At 42.1% G+C, this 14,019-nt stretch overlaps 1 protein-coding gene across 1 annotated transcript in view; it reads left to right on the top strand.

Annotated features, from left to right (window-relative positions):
- Positions 1-571: 571 nt before the first annotated feature.
- frmpd3 (FERM and PDZ domain containing 3) overlaps positions 572-14,019 on the top strand; it is a 169,430-nt gene continuing 155,982 nt past the window's right edge. The window contains exon 1 of the mRNA XM_046296051.1: positions 572-693. The gene's annotated coding sequence lies outside the window, so the exon portion shown is untranslated. The remainder of the gene's footprint in view (positions 694-14,019) is intronic.

Genomic DNA, 14,019 nt, shown 5'->3' on the forward strand with positions numbered 1-14,019 from the left:
GATTACTCGTTTGATATTACTGCATTGTCGGAAACAAGAAGCACAAGCATTTCGCTACACTCGCATTAACGTCTGCTAACCATGTGTATGTGACAAATTATATTTGATTTGATTTGATCTGTCCATGGTGCTGAACAGAATAAAATTGGAAATCTGTCCATGGGGCTGACAGAGTACAATTGGAGATCTGTCCATGGGGCTGACAGAGTACAATTGGAGATCTGTCCATGGTGCTGAACAGAGTACAGTTGGAGATCTGTCCATGGGGCTGACAGAGTACAATTGGAGATCTGTCCATGGTGCTGAACAGAGTACAGTTGGGGAACTGTCCATGGTGCTGAACATTTTGAGGATGCTGCAGCAGTCACAGTCTTGGGTTTCTGTCCATGGGGCTGACTGAGTATGTTATGTGCTGAAACTGTAGTGGCTAGCCATGAGTTGCTGTCCATGGATCTGACAGGTGCTGCTGTCTTGTATTGGCCATTATAGGCCTACTGATCGCTGCTGTCCAGGATGGTGGTTCTGTACATGCATGACTGACATATCTCTTCATCTTCCTCTGTGTCTCCCTACAGTGGCCCAAACCACCTTGAAGTGTGTGTGTCTGTGTGAGCGTGTGTGAGCGCATGTGTGTGTGATCGCTGTCTCAGAGAAACCTACTCTGCAATACATAATCTACACTGAACAAAAACCGTGAGTACACAATACCTACAGTACTCTATTCACAATAATTATCTACTGTAATCTATTCAAAATAATTATCTGCTGTAATTTATTCAACATCATTTTCTACAGTAATCTATCCATCATCATTACATAGAGTACACTATTCACATTAATTATCTACAGTAATCTATTCACCATCATTATCTACAGTAATCTATTCACCATCATTATCTACAGTAATCTATGCACCATCATTATCTACAGTAATCTATTCACCATCATTATCTACAGTAATCTATTCACCATCATTATCTACAGTAATCTATGCACCATCATTATCTACAGTAATCTATTCACCATCATTATCTACAGTAATCTATGCACCATCATTATCTACAGTAATCTATTCACCATCATTATCTACAGTAATCTATTCACCATCATTATCTACAGTAATCTATTCACCATCATTATCTACAGTAATCTATTCACCATCATTATCTACAGTAATCTATTCACCATCATTATCTACAGTAATCTATTCACCATCATTATCTACAGTAATCTATTCACCATCATTATCTACAGTAATCTATGCACCATCATTATCTACAGTAATCTATTCACCATCATTATCTACAGTAATCTATGCACCATCATTATCTACAGTAATCTATTCACCATCATTATCTACAGTAATCTATTCACCATCATTATCTACTGTAATCTATTCACCATCATTTAGCTTTTCAGAGGGAGCGATTGTGAGCGAACTGTGTTGCATAGGGTTGTCACAACAGCAGTATTGCAAAACTAGTAGGTAAGGAATATCTGGTATGGTTGTATGGCATTAGAGGTATGTTGACAATCTACTGTATTATGATCCAGATTACCAACTGATCCTCAGAGTGTCCCTGGTTTGTCTTTGGAAATAATCAAACTCAGCTGTTCACTCGGTGATCAAACTATATTTCTGGGCCTCGCCTGAGTGATGAAAGATTATTTACCAGGATTACAAGACTAGTGGCAATGCCCACATATTTCTGAGACACTTCTACCCCAGGTAGAACAAAACCCAACCATGGTTTTCCACATCTCTAATGTCTCCCATTTATTAAATGGATGGTTCTGAAAAAATATTTGCCTGCAAAAGTGGTTAAATTGATATATATAATTATTATTAATTATTATATAATATATATACAATTTAAACTAAAAAAGTGCAAAGTAATGCCTGGCTAGGGGGGGATGGGCTAGTAACAGCAGGGTAGCCTAGTGGTTAGAGTGTTGGGCTAGTAACCGGAAGGTTGCAAGTTCAAATCCCTGAGCTGACAAGGTACAAATCTGTTGTTCTGCCTCTGAACAGGCAGTTCACCCACTGTTCCTAGGCTGTCATTGAAAATAAGAATTTGTTCTTAACTGACTTGCCTAGTTAAATAAAGGTAAAATAAAACAAATAAAAAATAAGGCCATGTAACCCAATAATGCAAGCTCTGATGTTGCTAGATCAGCATAAGAAAACCTTATTAACCATCTAGGAAATATAGACCTGTTAACACAGAAATACAATGGGCATAAATATCAACTATGAATATTTATGATGAATATATGCTTTAATTTTTGGTAGCTGATTTACTAGACAACTTTCCAAGTCAAGTTCTCTCTCATTCAGCTCTAAGGAAAACAAGAGGGCTCAGACATCGGAATTAGATGTTTGTGTAAGGTTGATTCAAAGTCTTTGAGTTAACCAGGGGCCGGTTTCCCGACAACATTGGAAATTAGGCTTACGAGTATTTTAACCATGTATCTTTCCTACAACAGCCGATGATGTAACATGCATTTTGCAAAAGTCCACGCATAGAGAGCAGTCGCTAAGTACGTTGTTGGAGCATGCGTTGATACTTATAGGATCAAAAGAAAGGCAACGCTGCTCTCAGATCAGCTTTGTCAATTCATATCTTACCTTAACTTTAGAATAATTTCTAAATACTGACGACGGATCAGCTCCTAGAGAGATACTACCACCTTCTGCTGCAAATCTTGAGGCAGCTTATTCTAATGATTACCCAATAAAAATGCACTAAATTCTAGATTTTGTACACCATTGCACATATGTTAGGCTACACATCATGACATATATTGAGACAAAAGACACACAGGAGCCATCAAGGAGCAAAATAGAAGTCAATTTTTTGAACATGGAATGTATTTCAATATGATTGAATAGGCCTATAGCCTGTTGTATTTATACTTTAATGCAATCATCTCGGATTTCCTGTCGAGCATCATTTTAAACATCACTTGTTTGTGTCAATTGCAAAGACTATCAGGAATCAAGGTAAGAACCAAGTGCAGACTGTGTGAAGTAACAATGTTTATTATAACAACAACAGGCACATGCAAACGACAGGTCAAGGCAGGCAGGGGTCGATCATCCAGAGTAGCGGTCAAGGTACAGGATGGCAGGCAGGCTCAGGGTCAGGGACAGGCAGAGTGGTCAGGGGGGCGGGTACAGGGTCAGGACAGTCAAAGGTCAAAAACAAGGAGGATGAGAAAAAGAGAGACAGGAAAAACAGGAGCTGAGACAAAACAATGGTTGACTAGAACAAACAAGACAAACTGGCACAGACAGACAGAAAACACCGGTATAAATACCCAGAGAAGTAGGGAAGATGGGCGACACCTGGAGGGGGTGGAGACAAGCACAAGGACAGGCGAAACAGATCAGGGTGTGACAAAGACATTGGCAACTTTGTATATGTAATCAACTTTGTTCTGAAGTTATCGGCGGTCACAGAGAGAGGGATAAACCATGGATTATACAGTATGTTTAGCAGAGATCTTCTGTGTATAAAGTGATGCGGGAGGGCTAAACAGCATCTAACGAGTAACGACGCACTTAACTGTTCTACGAGAGGCCTGAGGCAGGCGTTAGATTCCGAGCGTGTAAAGTGCAACGTTAATAACGATGGTTTTGCGAAACATCTCATAGAGTGCCTCCTGAGTGGCGCAGCGGTCTAAGGCACTACATCGCAGTGCTAAAGGTGTCACTATAGACCCGGGTTTGATCCCGGGCTGTATCACAACCGGCTGTGATCGGGAGTCCCATGCTGTGGCGTACAACTGGCCCAGCGTTGTCGGGGTTAGGGGAGGGTTTGGCCGGGGGGGGCTTTACAAGTAGGCCGTCATTGTAAATAAGACTTCTTAACTTACTTGCCAAGTTAAATAAAGGTTAAATAAAAAATTAACGATGCTACTACGAAGGTTCTAAAGATTAACTTAGCCTTAAGATGCTTTTGGAAAACCGGGCACAGGACATGTGTGTCCAAACACCGTGAGGAGACAAAATAGCTAATAGTGGTTGTAGTTCTGGGGCCTGACCAGTAGACAGTAGTGGATGTAGTTCTGGGGCCTGACCAGTAGACAGTAGTGGTTGTAGTTCTGGGGCCTGACCAGTAGACCGTAGTGGTTGTAGTTCTGGGGCCTGACCAGTGGACAGTAGTGGATGTAGTTCTGGGGCCTGACCAGTGGACAGTAGTGGATGTAGTTCTGGGTCCTGACCAGTAGACAGTAGTGGATGTAGTACTGGGTCCTGACCAGTAGACAGTAGTGGATGTAGTTCTGGGTCCTGACCAGTAGACAATAGTGGATGTAGTTTTGGGTCCTGACCAGTAGACAGTAGTGGATGTAGTTCTGGGTCCTGACCAGTAGACAGTAGTGGATGTAGTTCTGGGTCCTGACCAGTAGACAGTAGTGGATGTAGTTCTGGGTCCTGACCAGTAGACAGTAGTGGTTGTAGTTCTGGGTCCTGACCAGTAGACAGTAGTGGATGTAGTTCTGGGTCCTGACCAGTAGACAGTAGTGGATGTAGTTCTGGGTCCTGACCAGTAGACAGTAGTGGTTGTAGTTCTGGGTCCTGACCAGTAGACAGTAGTGGATGTATTTATGGGTCCTGACCAGTAGACAGTAGTGGATGTAGTTCTGGGTCCTGACCAGTAGACAGTAGTGGATGTAGTTCTGGGTCCTGACCAGTAGACAGTAGTGGATGTAGTTCTGGGTCCTGACCAGTAGACAGTAGTGGTTGTAGTTCTGGGTCCTGACCAGTAGACAGTAGTGGTTGTAGTTCTGGGTCCTGACCAGTAGTGGTTGTCGTTCTGGGTCCTGACCAGTAGACAGTAGTGGTTGTAGTTCTAGGTCCTGACCAGTAGACAGTAGTGGTTGTAGTTCTGGGTCCTGACCAGTAGACAGTAGTGGTTGTAGTTCTGGGTCCTGACCAGTAGACAGTAGTGGTTGTAGTTCTGGGTCCTGACCAGTAGTGGTTGTCGTTCTGGGTCCTGACCAGTAGACAGTAGTGGTTGTAGTTCTGGGTCCTGACCAGTAGACAGTAGTGGTTGTAGTTCTGGGTCCTGACCAGTAGTGGATGTAGTTCTGGGTCCTGACCAGTAGTGGTTGTCGTTCTGGGTCCTGACCAGTAGACAGTAGTGGTTGTAGTTCTGGGTCCTGACCAGTAGAGAGTAGTGGTTGTAGTTCTGGGTCCTGACCAGTAGTGGTTGTCGTTCTGGGTCCTGACCAGTAGACAGTAGTGGATGTAGTTCTGGGTCCTGACCAGTAGACAGTAGTGGTTGTAGTTCTGGGTCCTGACCAGTAGAGAGTAGTGGTTGTAGTTCTGGGTCCTGACCAGTAGTGGTTGTCGTTCTGGGTCCTGACCAGTAGACAGTAGTGGTTGTAGTTCTGGGTCCTGAAAAGTAGACAGTAGTGGTTGTAGTTCTGGGTCCTGACCAGTAGTGGTTGTCGTTCTGGGTCCTGACCAGTAGACAGTAGTGGTTGTAGTTCTGGGTCCTGACCAGTAGACAGTAGTGGTTGTAGTTCTGGGTCCTGACCAGTAGACAATAGTGGTTGTAGTTCTGGGTCCTGACCAGTAGTGGTTGTCGTTCTGGGTCCTGACCAGTAGACAGTAGTGGTTGTAGTTCTGGGTCCTGACCAGTAGACAGTAGTGGTTGTAGTTCTGGGTCCTGACCAGTAGTGGATGTAGTTCTGGGTCCTGACCAGTAGTGGTTGTCGTTCTGGGTCCTGACCAGTAGACAGTAGTGGTTGTAGTTCTGGGTCCTGACCAGTAGAGAGTAGTGGTTGTAGTTCTGGGTCCTGACCAGTAGTGGTTGTCGTTCTGGGTCCTGACCAGTAGACAGTAGTGGTTGTAGTTCTGGTTCCTGACCAGTAGACAGTAGTGGTTGTAGTTCTGTGGCCTGACCAGTTCTGGGTCATTCTGGGTAAGCTGCAGTAGACAGTATGACTGGCAGGGTTATCAGGCCTCCCCTGTCTCCTGTGTGGTCTCCATTTCCACAACAGTTGGGGGCAGGCACTCAGTAGATGCAGCTTGTCAACATGTATGTCCTCCCTGTCTCCAAGTCAACATGTATGTCCTCCCCTGTCTCCATGCAACTGTATGTCATCCTGTCTCCAAGTCAACATGTATGTCCTCCCCTGTCTCCAGTCAACAGTATCCTCCTGTCTCCAAGTCAACATGTATGGTCTCCAAGTCAACATGTATGTCCTCCCCTGTCTCCATGTCAACATGGTCTCCATTTCCAAGTCAACATGTTGGGGGCAGGTCACTCAGTATGTGCCCCTGTCTCCAAGTCAACATGTATGTCCTCCCTGTCTCCAAGTCAACATGTATGTCCTCCCCTGTCTCCAAGTCAACATGTATGTCCTCCCTGTCTCCAAGTCAACATGTATGTCCTCCCCTGTCTCCAAGTCAACATGTATGTCCTCCCCTGTCTCCAAGTCAACATGTATGTCCTCCCTGTCTCCAAGTCAACATGTATGTCCTCCCTGTCTCCAAGTCAACATGTATGTCCTCCCTGTCTCCAAGTCAACATGTATGTCCTCCCTGTCTCCAAGTCAACATGTATGTCCTCCCATGTCTCCAAGTCAACATGTATGTCCTCCCCTGTCTCCAAGTCAACATGTATGTCCTCCCATGTCTCCAAGTCAACATATATGACATCCCTGTCTCCAAGTCAACATGTATGTCCTCCCTGTCTCCAAGTCAACATGTATGTCCTCCCATGTCTCCAAGTCAACATGTATGTCCTCCCTGTCTCCAAGTCAACATGTATGTCCTCCCTGTCCTCCAAGTCAACATGTATGTCCTCCCTGTCTCCAAGTCAACATGTATGTCATCCCTGTCTCCAAGTCAACATCCCCTGTCTCCAAGTCAACATGTATGTCCTCCCTGTCTCCAAGTCAACATGTATGTCCTCCCATGTCTCCAAGTCAACATGTATGTCCTCCCTGTCTCCAAGTCAACATGTATGTCCTCCCTGTCTCCAAGTCAACATGTATGTCCTCCCATGTCTCCAAGTCAACATGTATGTCCTCCCTGTCTCCAAGTCAACATGTATGTCCTCCCTGTCTCCAAGTCAACATGTATGTCCTCCCTGTATCCAAGTCAACATGTATGTCCTCCCATGTCTCCAAGTCAACATGTATGTCCTCCCTGTCTCCAAGTCAACATGTATGTCCTCCCTGTCTCCAAGTCAACATGTATGTCCTCCCCCGTCTCCATGTCAATATGTGCTGCAACTGCAGGGCAGACAGCCAGGATGGTGGACATGACTGTCTGGAAAAAGCTCAACCTGAACAGACTAAGAGTGCACTGGAACATCCCAGCATGCATCATGAATGCAGTTAGCCAGCAGCAGGTCATGTTGGATTCAGGAAGTTGTATTGTACTAGCCATGAATCAAAGATCACTTCCAAATGATAAGGGGTAACTTAAAACACCAATCCTGGGGGCACAAGTTATTCCACATTGGAGTCAAGTTGTAAGAGCTATGGAGAGGGTGTCAGAGTCCAGGGTTGGGTTCTCATTCCTTTCATTGGAGCCTCCCAGTTGCCTCATTGATCCTGAAAGAATACTTGGTGTTGCCATGCCAACGTAATTTCAAGAGTAGGGGCAGAACACATAACATCCACAGAGGAACCTTTGACTGAAAAGAAGTATAGTTTTCAGTGTCTGAATCCACTTGTTTTCCTTAGATTAGATTAGATTCCAATAGCCACAACATCATAAAACCTATGTAACTGTATGTATGGTTGTCAGACAGGAACATACAGCACTGAATGAGATAACATTTGACTTGGATAGTTGTCTATTAATCAGCTTTCAAAAAGAAAAACTTACATTCATCATACATTTTCATAGTTGATATTCCAGCCAATTGCATCTCTGTGTTTACAGGTCGATATTTCCTGGACGCTTTAATAACATATCCTAACGATATATACCCTAATGTTATATATCCTAATGCTATATATCCTAATGCTATATATCCTAATGTTATATACCCTAATGTTATATATCCTAATGTTATATATCCTAATGCTATATACCCTAATGTTATATATCCTAATGCTATATATCCTAATGCTATATATCCTAATGCTATATACCCTAATGTTATATATCCTAATGTTATATATCCTAATGCTATATACCCTAATGTTATATATCCTAATGCTATATATCCTAATGCTATATATCCTAATGCTATATACCCTAATGTTATATATCCTAATGTTATATATCCTAATGCTATATACCCTAATGTTATATATCCTAATGCTATATATCCTAATGATATATACCCTAATGTTATATATCCTAATGTTATATACCCTAATGTTATATATCCTAATGTTATATATCCTAATGTTATATATCCTAATGATATATACCCTAATGTTATATATCCTAATGTTATATATCCTAATGTTATATATCCTAATGATATATATCCTAATGTTATATACCCTAATGTTATATACCTAATGTTATATACCCTAATGATATATACCCTAATGCTATATACCCTAATGTTATATATCCTAATGTTATATATCCTAATGTTATATATCCTAATGCTATATACCCTAATGCTATATATCCTAATGATATATACCCTAATGATATATACCCTAATGATATATATCCTAATGTTATATATCCTAATGTTATATATCCTAATGCTATATATCCTAATGATATATACCCTAATGTTATTTATCCTAATGTTATATATCCTAACGTTATATATCCTAATGTTATATATCCTAATGTTATATACCCTAATGATATATACCCTAATGATATATACCCTAATGTTATTTATCCTAATGTTATATACCCTAATGTTATATATCCTAATGTTATTTATCCTAATGTTATTTATCCTAATGTTGTATACCCTAATGCTATATATCCTAATGTCCCTCCAGCTAACCAACTTTGCAGTAAAATATATTTTCGCAACCATCCATTTCATAAATAGACATAAGATATATTATAGGATTGGCCACTAGCCTTTACAGTGTATCTCATTGTGTTTACAAGAACCGCATGATACATTGCCATGGCCAGTGTTGTCAGGCTGTGTGTGTGTGTGTGTGTGTGTGTGTGTGTGTGTGTGTGTGTGTGTGTGTGTGTGTGTGTGTGTGTGTGTGTGTGTGTGTGTGTGTGTGTGTGTGTGTGTGTGTGTGTGTGTGTGTGTGTGTGCGTGCGTGCGTGCGTGCGTGCGTATATGTTTTCCTACATTATCAGGACCCCAATGTCCTCACATTTCTACTTAATGTCCTGACAAGGTAGGAAAACAAGGACTATTGAAGAAAAATTCAGGTCTATTGAAAAATTCAGGACCTTGTTAAAATGCTATTTTAAGCTTAAGTTACCTTTATTTTACTAGGCAAGTCAGTTAAGAACAAATTCTTATTCACAATGACAGCATAGGAACAGTGGGTTAAGTGCCTGTTCAGGGGCAGAACGACAGATTTGTACCATGTCAGCTCGGGGGTTTGAACTTGCAATCTTCCAGTTACTAGTCCAACGCTCTAACCACAAGGCTAGGGTTAGGTTTAGGGTTAGGTTTAGATTTAGGGGTTAGGATTAGGTTTAGATTTAGGGGTTAGGGTTTGGTTTAGATTTAGGGGTTTGGGTTAGGATTAGATTTAGGGGTTAGGATTAGGGTTAGGTTTAGATTTAGGGAAAATACGTTTTTTTAATGGTGAAAAAATGTTACACTCCAAAAAGTCCAGAAATTTCACAAAAACGCAGCTGTGTATGTTTCTACATCAGTTCCACACGGTGTTTCCTGCTGCCTGATCAATCATTCTGCTGTAACAAGACAATTAAACACATCGCTGTATGTCAGTGTGACTCGCACACTCTCTCTCTCTCTGTCTCTCTCTCTCTCTCTCTCTCTCTCTCTCTCTCTCTCTCTCTCTCTCTCTCTCTCTCTCTCTCTCTCTCTCTCTCTCTCTCTCTCTCTCTCTCACTCTCTCTCTGTCTCTCTCTCTCTCTCTCTCTCTCTGTCTCTCTCTCTCTCTCTCTCTCTCTCTCTCTCTCACTCTGTCTCTCCCGCTCTGTCTCTCGCTCTGTCTTTCTTTCTGTCTCTTTAAACCCACAAATAAATTACTTACAACCAGAAATTTTATTAAAAAGATACGGCAAACAAAGTTCAACATTTCCATTTTAGAATGCAATTTTTACAAAAATAACTATGCTGTCAACATTTTTTTTGCTTAAATTATTTTTGACCAGGGCTCACTTGAAAAAGAGATGTAGGGCCTCGTGTTTGTTAGGGCCTCGTCTCTGGATGATTGACGGCCAGTGGAGACTCCTCAGAGGAGGAAGGGGTGGAGCATCCTCCTCAGTGAATTTCATAAAAAGAAAAAGTGTAGAACATTTCAAAAGTTATCCTTTTTAGATTAAACTATACTACATTTATTAATGTAACCAAATAATTGATTTAAACACACTGTTTTGCAATGAAGGTCTACAGTAGCCTCAACAGCACTCTGTAGGGTAGCACCATGGTGTAGCCGGAGGACAGCTAGCTTCCTTCCTCCTCTGGGTATATTGACTTCAATACAAAACCCAGGAGGCTTATGGTTCTCACCCACTTCCATAGACTTACACAGTAATCATGATAACTTCCTGAGGACGTCCTCCAACCTATCAGAGCTCTTGTAGCATGAACTGACATGTTGTCCACCCAATCAAAGTATCAGAGAATGAATCTAGAACTGAAAGCATAAGCTACAACTAGCTTGTAGCTTGTAGACACTAGTTGAACAGTTTTGAACAAATTAATTTCTTCAAAAATGAAGGAGAAGCAAGATAGAGAGAAAGAGATTTCATCATTTTTCTTTTTACTTAATTAGCTAGCAAATACAGCTAACTAGTTTAGCCTACTGAAACACTCTGCTCAAACAGAGGGATGCTATGTTACCTAGCTGTCTATGACTAACGAACACAACACTGGAACTCTTCCAAGTCAAGGTAAGCTTTTGGTTTTAAGTTATTGCCACCTTGGCCCGCTGGTGTAACTGCTAAACTGTTTACTGACTATATACTGTAACGTCAATACATCATTGTAGAGGGTTTACTAATGCGTTAGTTCTATTAGCTATGCCGAATATGACGTTACTTTAGCTAATATGGTGACAATGATGTAGCCTGTGAGTAGCAGTCAGTGGTTATGTTGTAGTTTGGCTTGGAAAGGTTGTTTCGCCTGGTCATATACAGCTGATGTGCTGTGCATTAAAGTCCACAAATGAAGGGAAAGGGTGAGGGGGGAGAGATTATTGATATCAGATGGAATACAATGTGGCTGCTATGAAAGTGAACTGTGTTTACGTGTGATCCGGGGCGTATTCATTCCGCCCATTCTGTTAAAAAAACAAGAAGCAAACAGAACAAAACGGGGATAAACGTACCTGAATTTGTCCAATAGAAACTCTTGTTTGCAGCTGTTGGACTAATGATTACACCCTACAGTATATCAGCTAGATGCAGGTAAGAGTATGCAATGCGGTATTGAATGTCACTGTCTGACCACGTGTCGCTGTCTGTCACCTCAAAGTTCTCTCTCGACCTGTGTTGTCAACTTTCATTCATAGGATAGGATAGCAACCTCATGATGGTTATAGGGAAAATGTGAGTATCATGTAGTAGGCTAAACCTATCACTGTTATATTGAAATGGGTGAATGGAATATGAATGAAAGGCATCCAATATGCTGTAATAGAAATAAGGCCATGCTCATGAAAAACAAAATCATCCTCCCTCATCATAAAGCCACCGAATGACGCATATTGAATTACTTTGGCTCTCAACCAAGCTATACAACCGACAGTAAACATCAAAGTAGAAGCTGGAGATGTTATACTGACTCCCCCATAAAGGCAGTGTTGTGGTGTGTATCGGGGGTCTAATAAGTCCCTGTTGTTTCTGCAGTTAGAGGAAATGCTGTTGAGAAAGGGGTTTAGACATGAGTCTAATACTGTTGAGAAAGGGGTTTAGACATGAATCTAATACTGTTGAGAAAGGGGTATAGACATGAGTCTAATACTGTTGAGAAAGGGGTTTAGACATGAGTCTAATACTGTTGGGAAAGGGGTATAGACATGAGTCTAATACTGTTGAGAAAGGGGTATAGACATGAGTCTAATACTGTTGAGAAAGGGGTATAGACATGAGTCTAATACTGTTGAGAAAGGGGTACAGACATGAGTCTAATACTGTTGAGAAAGGGGTTTAGACATGAGTCTAATACTGTTGAGAAGGGGTACAGACATGAGTCTAATACTGTTGGGAAAGGGGTTTAGACATGAGTCTAATACTGTTGAGAAAGGGGTTTAGACATGAGTCTAATACTGTTGAGAAAGGGGTTTAGACATGAGTCTAATACTGTTGAGAAAGGGGTTTAGACATGAGTCTAATACTTTTGAGAAGGGGTACAGACATGAGTCTAATACTGTTGAGAAGGGGTACAGACATGAGTCTAATACTGTTGAGAAAGGGGCTTAGACATGAGTCTAATACTGTTGATAAAGGGGTACAGACATGAGTTTCTTTCTAAACACACACACACACACACACACACACACACACACACACACACACACACACACACACACACACACACACACACACACACACACACACACACACACACACACACACACACACACACACACACACACACACACACACACACACACACACACACACACACACACACACACATGACAGAGGACAAGTCTCTCTACAGATAAACAGTCTGCTATAGTTATGACAGAGGACAATTCTCTCTACAGATAAACAGTCTAAGTTTTGACAGATAAACAGATAAACATCCTGCTATAGTTATGACAAAGGACAAGTCTCTCTACAGATAAACAGTCTGCTATAGTTTTGACAGAGGACGAGAGTCTCTACAGATAAACAGTCTGCTATAGTTATGACAAAGGACAAGTCTCTCTACAGATAAACAGTCTGCTATAGTTATGACAGAGGACAAGAGTCTCTACAGATAAACATCCTGCTATAGTTTTGACAGAGGACAAGTCTCTCTACAGATAAACAGTCTGCTATAGTTATGACAGAGGACAAGTCTCTCTACAGATAAACAGTCTGCTATAGTTATGACAGAGGACAAGAGTCTCTACAGATAAACAGTCTGCTATAGTTATGACAGAGGACAAGTCTCTCTACAGATAAACAGTCTGCTATAGTTATGACAGAGGACAAGAGTCTCTAAAGATAAACAGTCTGTGCAAGGGTTATACACACCATGACTGACCCACCGCCAAACCGGTCATGCTGGAGGATGTTGCAGGCAACAGAACGTTCTCCACGGCGTCTCCAGACTCTGTCACGTCTGTCACATGTGCTCAGTGTGAAGCTGCTTTCATCTGTGAAGAGCACAGGGCGCAAGTGGCGAATTTGACAATCTTAGTGTTCTCTGGCAAATGCCAAACGTCCTGCACAGTGTTGGGCTATAAGCACAACCCCCACCTGTGGACGTCGGGCCCTCATACCACCCTCATGGAGTCTGTTTCTGACCATTTGAGAAGACACATGCAAATTTGTGGCCTGCTGGAGGTCATTTTGCAGGACTCTGGCAGTGCTCCTCCTGCTCCTCCTTGCACAAAGGCGGAGGTAGCGGTCCTGTTGCTGGGTTGTTGCCCTCCTACGGCCTCCTCCACGTCTACTGATGTACTGGCCTGTCTCCTGGTAGCGCCTCCATGCTCTGGACACTACGCTGACAGACACAGCAAACCTTCTTGCCACAGCTCGCATTGATGTGCCATCCTGGATGAGCTGCGCTACCTGAGCCACTTGTGTGGGTTGTAGACTCTGTCTCATGCTACCATTAGAATGAAAGCACCGCCAGCATTCAAAAGTGACCAAAACATCATCCAGGAAGCATAGGAACAGAGAAGTGGTCTGTGGTCATCACCTGCAGAACTACTGCTTTATTGGGGGTATCTTGCTAATTGCCTATAATT

The sequence above is a fragment of the Oncorhynchus gorbuscha genome, linkage group LG13 (assembly GCF_021184085.1).
Source record: "Oncorhynchus gorbuscha isolate QuinsamMale2020 ecotype Even-year linkage group LG13, OgorEven_v1.0, whole genome shotgun sequence".
NCBI lineage: Eukaryota > Metazoa > Chordata > Actinopteri > Salmoniformes > Salmonidae > Oncorhynchus > Oncorhynchus gorbuscha.